Source organism: Anastrepha obliqua, chromosome 3, assembly GCF_027943255.1.
Source record: "Anastrepha obliqua isolate idAnaObli1 chromosome 3, idAnaObli1_1.0, whole genome shotgun sequence".
NCBI classification, from domain to species: Eukaryota; Metazoa; Arthropoda; class Insecta; order Diptera; family Tephritidae; genus Anastrepha; species Anastrepha obliqua.
In genome coordinates this window covers 131,739,525-131,750,411 of record NC_072894.1, presented here as the reverse complement: position 1 = coordinate 131,750,411, position 10,887 = coordinate 131,739,525, and positions in this window count along the sequence as shown.

Sequence of the window (10,887 nt, the reverse complement as noted above, 5' to 3'; positions counted from 1 at the left end):
AATAATAGCATAAGAAATAGTGAAAAAAAAATTATTGTATTTCAATGCTTCATATTTTTCAAAGATTTTATTTTTATAGACTGTTGTTAGACACTACAATTTACGTAATTCATACTATATACATATACATACATGTGTACATATATATGTTATTATAGATAACTATGATTGCCAGTTGCAGGTTAGCATAATGCGAACGTATAATTGGCGATAAGCGAGAGATTAGACGCCAATTAGAAAGAGGAATAGGAGGGGAAAGAAAACTGGAGAGACTGAGTTAATGTATGTTTTTGCTTTATTTAGTTTTAAAAATATACCTTAGTAAGTATGTATGTACACATGTATATGAAAAAAAATATGTTAATGGAAGCAATCTCTCGCTAATTCCTTTCTTCGGAGCCAAACTACAGAATGACACTTTGCCCAATTAAATATAAATAAAAATAGACTTTTCGACATTAAAATAATAAAATTTGCATGTTTTCTAAAAATGTCATACTTCAAGCTAGCAAAAACAAGTCAGATGCAAACAGGTATTCTACCATTCACTCTTCTCAATGCAATCCATCCTTGAGATAATACAAAATGTTGCCGTAAAATATCGCAGTGGCATTTCAGGGCATTTCAACGAATCAGCTGTTGAGCTCACGCAATCTTATAATTTTTTGTTCATTGTTTTTAGGGGAGACCGGGGATGGTTGACTAACTTTTGACTTAAGCTCGTGTATCTCTGATGTTTAATTTAATATAACAAAAACAACAATTGCTACCGATAAAAGAACTATTCAGGTACCTAAAATATTATAATGTGACCTATATATTCACTATTATAATACTTATTTTGCTGATTTTGTAAACCCCTGACGCTTGGTCAACCTACCCCATGTCCGGGGCAGGTTGACTATATGCATGGGGTATGTTGACTTAGGCAGTAATTAGTAATTAATATCTGCTTATTTCTTATGTACCCGGCCGTGTCCAGGGTCAAATCAGCTCTCGTGAGGTTAGGATTACTTTCTAACTTATTTTTTAGTTTAGTTACATAACGATGCAACGTTTTGTACAGGATTTGGTATTACTTTAACGTGGCGTTTATGCTTTCATTATCGAACATAATCGCGTGGCAAGCTCTTTCTATGATATCTTTTGGAGAATTACCCCTTTCAGATTTTCTTTTGTAAGTCCTCATTCTCTGTAAAAATACAACAGTAAATTAGAATGTGACAGAAGACTATAGAGCAATTCCATGAGAGATGATCATAAAAGTAGGAGCGACTGGGGTTGGTTGACTAATTAGTCAACCTGCCCCGAACAAAATTTGTCAACCAGCCCCTGACGCCATTTTGCATTTTAATTGCTCATAATATGCAAATTCTGGCACTAACATAGGAGCAATACTGCGTTATATATAGTAGAACTATTATGTTTTTATTTGGCATAAGAACAAAATTGTTTCTAACAGATACATAGGCAGAATAACAAAAAAAGTACGAGTTAAAAAAATTACTTACCGAGAACAAAAACACAACATGTGATCTCACTCACGAACGCCTTGCGACTGCCGCGGCTCACTTCGCACAAGTTCGCGGGTCATGGGGAGGCATCGATATTCATGATTGGTTGATGAAAATCACGTGATTATTGTTACTTAGTCTACCTGCCCCTATAGCCAACCATCCCCGGTCTCCCCTACTTCTTGCTATTCACTTTTCTGCCATCTTCTTTGTTTACATTAACCTAACCTAACTTGTAATTTTTGCCTACGAAATTCCATTTTTTACACTCCCAAACGGTAAACATTCTCGAGTCAGACAAGTACAAAAATACCGATATTCGGTCCCCATTAGGCGCTCAAAAAAGAGTCAGAAAAGAGTGTATTTTCCTTGTCATAAATGCACGCCACCCTGAGTCCAATTAAGGCGTCATATTAGACGCTGAAACATGATATTTTTGGGAGTCTTTCAAATATTAAAATATTCCGTCAGAAAAATATTATACTTGTTATTAAATATAGTTGTGTTTGATAACAAAATTAGCCATCATCAACCATCAATCCAAATCAAATCACACTTTAATCACGTTTTCTTGACGTTGTGTGTTTTGTTACAATTTCTCACAAGAAACGTGAACTTCAGCTCAGTTTCAACTCCAAATTTATGACATTAGAATTGTCTGAAAGGCGTCAGCTTGGTTGACTGGTCTCAGCAACATATTTATGGAGGGAAAATAATTTTTTAAACTCACAAATTCTAAATACTGAGAAAATCGTTTAAAGAGCACTTCTATCACTCTTGAATGCAGGCAGGGCGAAGCAGAATCTCTTGTTTGGATCATTTCGGCCGGTAGATTTCCAGTGTTTGGTGTTTTTAGTAAGCACTGCTTTGTGGTCTCATCATTGCTGCAACTTTGATGTCTAAAAAATATGAGTAAGAATTAGGTGCCCTACGTTCTGTGTTCATTATGACCTTATCAGTCGCTTCTCAGTAAATATTTTAAAAAACAATCCCACTTCACATGTGATAAAAAGTGACTCTTATCATTTTTATGGTCACGTTCCGTACGTGACTTTGGCTGGATTTGAATGATTAGAGAGTTTTGAGCGGTCAAGCCGAGCCAATTAAATTCAGTCTAGCCCTATTAGCTTTAAAAACATAATATGTTTGTATGTATATCAACTCGTATTGATTCAAAACAAAATACACATCTTTTATTTTATTGCACTAAAATATTGCACTTGAAAATACCAAGTTTTGCAGCTGCGTTGAATAATGGGTAATCTGTGAACTGGTTGATAGCTGACTGAAATGGAATGCAAATATACATACAGGTCACCTAGGAATAAGTCAAACCCTACACATTAAATGTATAGCCTTTGGGGTCAAGCATGAAAGAAATTTACGTTTTTATGCCTTGTTGAGCTTCAGTCGATAAGGCTTAGACGCATTGGCTGTTCGTGATTAGTTAGAGGCAGGGAATAACTTTAAATTTGCATTCTATACACCTCACAATTATTGTACAATTAGTACTAAAAGTAGCGCTCTTGAGAGAATATATCGACTGTGAACTGTGCAGTATATCTGCCTCATAAAGAGTTTTCTAAGATACTCTTATATTTTTTAGAACCTAGAATTTTTTAGAATATATACATATACATACACATATACATATACATATACTTATACATATACTGTGGACAAAAAGTAAGGTGAATTTATTTGTCAAACTTCGCGGGATTAAAATTTCGCTCTAGTTATTTTTTTCATGAGTTGGCAGCACTGTTAGTAACATCTGGGCCAACTTTCATGTGAATGTCATTATCACTAATATATTTACGCTTGTGTTTACCAAACGACCAAGAGTGCATTTTTCGATTTTTACAATGTCTGATTTGATTGAGCAGAGAAGTGCCATCAAATTTTGTTTGCGGAATGAAATTTCAGCTGCGGAAACGTTTAGCATGCAGAAGGCATTTGGTGATTCGACCATGTCGCAGAAAAATGTTTATAAGTGGTACAAAGATTTCAAAGAGGGTCGAGAACGTGTTGATGACTTGGAGCGCTCCGGACGACCATCGACGTCAACAGATGACCAACACGTCAATAAAGTGAAGGAGTTAGTGCTCAAAAATCGTCGGTTGACTGTTAAAGACCTTACTGATATGATCGGAATATCAGAAGGATCTGTGAAAACCATTTTGAAATTCCATTTGGGCCTACGAAAAGTCAAATCTCGTTTGGTACCGAAAACTCTCAATTTCTTGGAAAAAAGGCGTCGCGTTGATGTGTGTGAAACAATGCTTTCAGACTATCAGGACAAGCTCAAATGCATCATTACGGGAGATGAGACTTGGATTTATGCTTACGACCCTGAAACAACCGACCAATCAAGCGAATATCGTGCTAAACGCGAAGCCAGACCGAAAAGAGCACGCCAAAGTCGTTCAAAAATAAAGGTCATGATGACAGTTTTTTCCGATTTTCGTGGTGTGGTGCACTATGAATTCCTTCCCCTGGCCAAACTGTTAATAAGCAATATTATTTGAGCGTTATGCCTCGTTTACGTGACGGAATTCGTCTAAAAAGACCAGAATTATGGGCCAACAACTATTGGTTTTTGCATCACGATAATGCACCGTCTCACACTGCACTCGTTCTTCGTGACCATTTCGGTAAAAATTCCACGCATATCGTTCCGCAACCACCGTATTCGCCTGATTTGGCTCCGTATGACTTCTGGCTATTCCCAAAACTCAAGAGACCACTCCGGGGAACGCGTTTCGAGTCGACTGAGGAGATAAAAGCTGAATCGAAGAAGGTGCTGATGGCTATACCGGAAATGGACTATTTGGCATGTTTCGGGGATTGGTAAAATCGTTGGCATAAGTGTATTTCATCGAGAGGGGATTATTTTGAAGGGGATGAAATTGATTTACAAGAATAAATAAAGGTTTTTCATTTTACAACCAAATTCACCTTACTTTTTGCCCACAGAGTATATCGGGTGTTTTTAGTTGCATAATATTGGACTATTGATATCGATTGGTTTGATAGCTGAGAGTGGTCAAGTGTGTTGACATTGCCGTTCTCTAAGGTCTGTCAAGTCATCATCAACCGTTTAACGCCAGAACAATGCTTCCAAAATAAATCTGTCTACGAAGTTCATAGAGCACTGGGAGCATCATCGGCCCTTATTTTTTTCGGAATGAGAAAGGAGCTGCCGTTACAGTGAATGGTGAGCCCTATAGAGCTATGCTGCCTGAATACTTGTTTCCAAAAAGTAATCTGCGAAACATCGACGACATTTGGTTTCAATAAGACGTCAATACTTGCCATACAGCGCGCTCAACACTCGATTTATTTCAATATTCAAGCCGCCATTAACGCCATGCGGTCCGATTAATTAGGAAAAAATGAGGTTGATCGAATGGATTATAATAATAAAAAGTTTTCTTAAGTTTTATTTCATTTAATTTCATAATTTCGCTTTATTTAGCTCGGATTGAATAACACTTCCATATTTATGTGCGCTCCTGTTTGTATTTTCCAATCAAATGCGAAGTGTTTCATTTCTATGACGTTTTCATGTTCAGCAGAAGCAATACTAGGCTATTTTTAGTAACCAGCGCTCAACTTATTCTTATCATTATAACCATGTTTATTTTTATAAATATATACATACATATGTATGTATGTATAGATTTTTTTGCTTCTGCTTGTCGCCGCCACTACTCTCGGGCATAGTGATTATCATAGCTGGGCGCAGAGAAAATCAAGTCAAATAGCAGCGCACGAAAAGCAATCGAAGTGTGAGACATTTGAGTTCAAAGAAAATATAAATCAAATATTAAAATATAATACAAATATAAAATATTTGTGTTATCAGCGACATAATCAATAACAAAGCTGCGACAGCGATAGCGACAGTTTCCTCAGCTAAGCCGGCCACGATTTTTTCTATTGTTTTTCTTTTTTTTTTTTTTGTATAGTGATAACACCTCTAATAGAAACTATCAAGTCCAGTTCAGACTGGAAACACTACTTACTCAGTTGTTTCTGAATAAAGTTTTATTTGAATAGAATTAAAAATATATTCACAACGCGTACAGTTGTGGATGTAAAAATTGCAGTAGCATTAATGTTATTACGGTAGCTTCTGTTGTTGTTGTAGCAGTAACTTTGTACTGTCAGTGTAGTGTAATTACCGGTCGTCTTCGCCTAGCTCATCTAACGGTAGGCCCAGGCAACTAGCTGTTTCGACAGGTTGGGTCCAAAGGGAGAGGGGTGTTAGATGAGTGGGTTTGATGGGGCATGTGAAAAGGTGGTAGGTGTCGTGCGGGGTGCCTTCACATGCTGGACATATGTTTAGTATGTCGGGGTCGATTCAGGATAAGTAGGAGTTTAACCTGCTACAGTATCCAGAACGTAATTGCTCCAAGGTTACGCGGGACTCTCGGGGAAGATGGAGCTCTTCGTCTACGACTGGGGGTGGTTGGACTACGATAACGGTATTCGGGAGTCGGGAGCTTAGGAAGGTGGTAATGGTGGTAACACCCTAGCGGAAACTGCTTGCTGAGCAGTTTGTTATGCTCCTTCACAGGCAGCATGTGGGCCTAGTCGTGTAGGTGTTGCATCGGGGACATCAAGAGACATCCTGTCGCGCCCCTTATTGCAGTGTTTTGGCAGGTCTGAAGCTTCGTCCACTGCGAATCACTGGTTCCAGGCGACCAGACAGGCGCAGCATAGTTTAGAAGCGGTCGTCCTATTGCTTTGAAAGTCGACAGCAACATTTCCTTATCTTTGCTCCAAGTGCTGCCGGCAAGCGACTTGAGAGCCTTGCTGCGATTCTGTACTTTTGTTGGAATAGCGGTTGTATGCGCTGAGAAGTAGAGCAAGCTGTCGAAGGTAACTCCCAATATTTTGGGGTTGTTAACCGTCGGAATTGGTGTGTCGTCGACTTTTACCTTGAGTTGCAGCTTTACCTCCTTTGTCCAGGTGGTGAAAAGGGTCGCCGTGGATTTAGTGGAGAAAAGTTGTAAGTTCCTCGCAGTGAAGAAGCGAGAAAGGCAGGCGAGGTAGTCGTTTACCTTGGAGCACAGGCCAGGAGCTTCTGTTGTCTGTGCCCTTACTGCGGTAGACATATCTACACTTTTGGTATATTTTAATTGTACTCGATAGGCTAATGCGACCTTCGCATCGAGGAGGCATTTGTGACTAAGCCAAACATTTTCATAAAATTATTATATACACAACTATCTCCACCAGATCAGCTCCTACAATGGGACCATCACTTTCGATAATTTGCTTAAAATTCGAATTTACTCTGTGTCTTAAAAATTTCGTATATATACTAAAAAAGTAGTCCATCTTCTGATAAATGAACTGATAAATGTTTTAATCTTTAAATATACAATAGATATATTGTCCCGTGGTTCCTAGGTGGAGCACAGGCCCTCAACGGTTTCAGTAATTCATAAGTTTAAGATGAGTAGGGGACTAGTTTTCTGCATCCACCAGGCTTGCAAGGCATTGGAATTTCTTCCTCGCCTGACTCGATCGACAGAGCCTCGGTAACAAAAACCATGTTGAGGACAGGAAGTGTAGGACAGTGGGTGAAAGTTTGCCGTTTAGAGGGGAGCAGCTGAATTATTCGCATCACTTTCCCATTAAACCCCGAATTCTTTAAATGCAAGTCCAATAACTCCCCGTACACACATTTATAGCCGGCACTGTATATTTGCATGCAATAAATAATAATAAGAAAGGAAAATATTTACGAATATTTGCACAGATAGACAATGAGATCTTAAGTCAATTGATGGACGGTGAATTTTAGTATATTTTATTTAATATTAAATTTTTTTTGAAAATCAGTCCAAAACCATATTTTAGTTTAAAATTTGACTCAATTATATTTGTATGTTTCCAGAACCAGCGCCTACTCAATAACAAAATTATGCGTGTAGGCCAAGCATCGTTTGATATGCTTGTTCGTATGCATACATAAGTACACATGCATACATGCATAAGTATGTGTGTATGCGTGTCCATGTCGCTGCAAGTAACGAGAGCAATTGTCCGTTGATTTAATAAATTAACGTCCATTTCTAATTGACAGCACACATAGATGGGCAAGCACACGTACATACACACATATACATGTACATATGTATAAGTTGCCTGCCACATGCAGACGCATTTAGAGTCGAATTGATGTGACAACTTATAAAAAACCAAAAGTGCTTTAAAGTGGCGTTTCGTATTTTTTGCTCGTTTTCTCTAATTTGTTTTTGTTATCTTTTCCGCATTGCACTCTCTCTTACCTCGCAGATTTTTTCAATCATTCGAGCTCTTATTTTGCACTTTTTGCACTCAGCCGCGCTCGCTTTTAATTAAACGGTCCAACTGTTGTGACCACTTTGCTGGAAAGTTTAATTTCGTGGAAGATAAAAATAGAATTACTTATAAACTTGCTTACGGACTTAAATTGGCATAAGAGTAATTGAAAGAAGGGGATAAAGAATAAATGTTTTTCGTAGATGGAGCAATTGGCGCATTGAGGGTGGTCAGGCTGGCGCAGAAGTGGTAAAAAAAGTATTGGCATTAAAGATGAAGCGCTGGAAGAATGAGGGCGCTGATCCTGGAGAAAAGAAGCGGAATATAAAGAGAGCAGATGAAGCTAATAATAAAGCCGTAAAAATTAAGTAAATTTCTTTCTTAAAGTGGAAGTGGCTGAAATGTGCACAGATCAGGGTGTGAGAAAGTGTTTGATTTGGTATTCAGAGTTTGTATAGGGTCTTCTTTTAAAGTTCGTTTTACACGAGATAAACTATCAATACACAAAAAACAAATGAACGGCAAATATGGATGAAGTGATCTTTATGCTGTTCCTCGCTGTATAAATTACTTGTAGGCACTAGTTTAAACGCTGTGGATGTAGTAATCTCTTTTTTAATACCCAAGGTCCAGATTCATTGAACTAAATTTTTTAAAAGAGTGCATAAACCGGCTTATGCAGAGGTTAAAATGTAGGTAAACTGACGATACCAGACTTAGAAGCGAACTTTTCTATGTTAAAAACTGAGACTTGGTAGGGTGGGGCGCACAGATATGACAGGGGAAGTACTGGTTTCGCCAGTTGGTGGCAACCAGTATTAGATGCGACTTCTGATATATTGCATCAGGACAGTAATGGACGTTAAGTCAAGTGCTCAAACAGCTTACCCACGAAATACTTGATAGCAATTCCAGGGGCATCAGTGCTGTGGCGGTAGGAAGTTTAATTCCGATGCAAGTGCCACACTTGCGATGTAAAAACATAAGTTTCCTAAAACGCTTCATTTTGTATGAAAAAGTAAATCTAACGAATAAACAAAAACTATTGTTGGGACAGTCGTTTCGTTCGCTCTCTTTTTAGGTGCAAACATTTAAAAAATCTGTCATGAACTACTTAGTACAAACAAAAGATCGCGCACGGATAGTATTAAAAAAAAAAAAACGAATAAAAGTAACCGCGAGCGAATAGTATGGAGAAAATTGAGTAAAGTACTCGTCAGCGAATAGTATTGGAAAAAAATTAAATAAAATTACTCGCGAGCGAATAGTATTGAAAAAAAAGAATAAATAAAAGTTATCGCGAGTAATAACAAAAGTATAATAAAAAAAAAGATTTAAGTACTCACGAGCGAATGGTATTGAAAAAAGAGTGTAATTCCTTACTTGTGAGAGATTCATAAACATACTTATTTGATATATGAATGAAAAGTAGTGAGAAAAAAAACTTAAAGGGAACGTTTCAACCCGACTCCGAACGGCAGATATTTTTACGAGGAGCTTTTTCATGGCAGAAATACACTCGCAGGCTTGCCATTGCCTGCCGAGGGACGAACGCTATTATATTAGAAAAAACGTTTTCTTAATTTTGGTTTTCACCGAGATTCGAACCTACGTTCTCTCTGTGAATTCCGAATGGTAGTCACGCACCAACCCATTCGGCTACGTCGGCCGCCGGGATAGGTTTAATTTCATAAAATTGTCGTGACACATAAATCGTGGTGCGATTGACCGTAACAGCCGTATCAAGTTCATGGATATCGAGGGATTTGAGTGCTTTCAAAATCGATGACAAAAAATTTTGAAACAAGAAAAGTGAGCGGTATACCACAACCAACCGAGCATGTTAGATGAACGAGAATGAACGTGGAAGCTACAGAACTTCGGTACTGATTTCGTATTGCTAGATAGATGAGGCACTAGATGGAGAGATATGCAGTGAGATTTGGGGTTTGCAATTCGCCCTCATGGTTTTCTGTGCTCGCTACTCAGCGCTGTACCTCATGCAGACCCAGTTCTTTTAATAAATCTAACTTTGAGCTGGATAGAGCTGAGCGTATGTGCTTTCCTTCCAGCTACAACCGTCCGGGAGGTCTCAACTTTCTTCGCGTATTGGAATCTCCGGGGGTTGGTCGCAGTAACGTCAAGAGTCAGTGGACCATAGTTAAATGCTGTGTGTCTGAGAGAATACCCGTGCGCATTCTCAGCTTATTTTAGAGGGTTATGAGTTATCTGAACCTCTATTGATTGTAGGGAATATTTCTGAGATGAATACATCACCCTTTCGAATGAGCTATAGTAATTTTATGAAAGTATTTAAGATTACAATTTAATATAAATTGAGGAAAAAGTTGAAGTTATTGCAACTGCAGCTCTTCTACAAAGAGAAATAGTCCATTGATATTCGACTTGGCTGCGAGTGAAAAACTCTTAAAATAATAACGGAGCTTCGCATATATGTATATTAGGCATAAGCTAAAATAGTTTGAGGTTAGAAAGTTTGCGGATCGAAATTGTTAGGCACTTTTGCAGGCTGTCGTTTCAAGCAGTTTACCAAAATCTTACCCTCAGGCGCTAATTGATTCCTGAAAGGCTACCTAAGAAGCACTACAAGCAAACAAACAACATCTCCCATCCAACTGAGACTGAGTAAATCGCACAAATGTCGCCAACATTCAGCCGCTACCCCCACAGCTTTGCCTTTGCGTCGCCGTTAAGGCCATTCTGCGGCATACTAAACTTTTATTTACATTTTTCTATATGCAGAAATAATTAGTATACAACGTACATATGTATGTATGTGTGTGTGTATATGTATTTAGACATTTAAAAATACACACATATGTATGCGTATTTACTATGCGCTTATCAGCCAACGCGAATGAGTACTCACAATGGCGGAGAATGGTAGACAGATGGCGGCGACGACGGCGGACTGGGTGGCAGCGGACGATTAACCACTTGAATGCGAAATGTTGCTGGTGGTTGGAGCAATGAAGCAAGCGTTCCACATGGAGCTGCTGATAATAAGCATCACACCCGGAATAGTTGGCGAAGA